The sequence below is a fragment of the Schistocerca americana genome, chromosome 1 (genome assembly GCF_021461395.2).
Source record: "Schistocerca americana isolate TAMUIC-IGC-003095 chromosome 1, iqSchAmer2.1, whole genome shotgun sequence".
NCBI classification, from domain to species: Eukaryota; Metazoa; Arthropoda; class Insecta; order Orthoptera; family Acrididae; genus Schistocerca; species Schistocerca americana.
The window spans coordinates 1,045,382,430-1,045,383,752 of NC_060119.1; the positions used below are offsets into that span (position 1 = coordinate 1,045,382,430).

The 1,323-nt window shown below is 44.5% G+C and overlaps 1 non-coding gene across 1 annotated transcript; it reads right to left on the minus strand.

The window, feature by feature from the left end:
* Positions 1 to 592: 592 nt before the first annotated feature.
* Trnas-cga lies at positions 593 to 667 on the minus strand. The gene has a single exon. It is a non-coding gene; the product is annotated as a tRNA-Ser (tRNA).
* Positions 668 to 1,323: the final 656 nt, after the last annotated feature.

Sequence of the window (1,323 nt, forward strand, 5' to 3'; positions counted from 1 at the left end):
CGAAGCAACTTAGAGGCCGCCGCTAGATTTGTTACCAATAGGTTCGACCAGCACGCAACTACTACGGAGATGCTTCATGAACTGGAATAGGAATCCCCGGAGGGGAGACGACACACTTTACGCGACGCACTACTACGCACTACTGAAAAAGTTAGAGAACCGGCATTTGAGGTCGACTGGAGATCGATTCTTCTGCAGCCAAAGTACATTTCGCGAAAGAACCACGAAGATGAGAGAAATAAGGGTTCGTATGGAGGCTTGTAGACAATTCTTTTTCGCTCGTTCTATTTACGAGTCGAACAGAAAGGAAATGAACAGTAGTTATACGTAGAACCTCAGCCATGCACCGTAATGTGGCTTGTGGAGTACGTAAATGGAAGTGAATAACCCACCAGTTCATGTCAAACCATTTGCCTAATGAACGACGGTTAACAGCTGGTCCAGGAACATTTTACAGAGGAAGAATACTTCGCATCCTCAAAGAACTTTGCTAGTCCAGGTATCTTTGCAAAATCACAAGAATTTAGAATGAGATTTTCACTCTGCAGCGGAGTGTGCGCTGATATGAAACATCCTGGCTGATTAAAACTGTTTGCCGGACCGAGACTCGAACTCGGGACCTTTGCCTTTCGCGGGCAAATGCTCTACCGACTAAGCTACCCAAGCAAGACTCACGCCCTGTCCTCACAGCTCCACTTCTGCCAGCACCTCTTCTCCTGCCTTCCGAACTTAACAGAAGCTCTCCTGCGAATCTTGCAGAAGTAGCACTAGTGCAAAACTAGAACTAGTTCTGCAAAGTTCGCAGGAGAGCTTCTGTTAAGTTTGGAAGGTAGGAGACGAGATGCTGGCAGAAGTGGAGCTGTGAGGACAGGGCGTGAGTCGTGCTTGGGTAGCTCAGATGGTAGAGCACTTGCCCGCGAAAGGCAAAGGTCTCGAGTTCGAGTCTCGGTCCGGCCCACAGTTTTAATCAGCCAGGAAGTTTCACAAGAATTTAGTTTTGCCGAAAGAGTACTAAATGAATTCCGTTATTGTGTTGCATATATTGCTTGTTTCAGATACTAATTGAGGTGGTAATGTTTTTGAAATGATACTTATCGTAGTAAATTCGTATTTTATACAAGTGTTAACGACAATGTCTTCTCTACTAACATATTTCCTGATATTTGCAATATCATGGTATTGATTTACACCTGGATTCGTTGCCATAAAGAGCAGTATACTCTAATGGTCATTTATGGTAACCAGTGTGTATAGTGAAACGACTGTACTGAAAAAAGAAAATTACGTAGTGTGGGCTGCATGCAAATCAGAAGGAACGCAGCT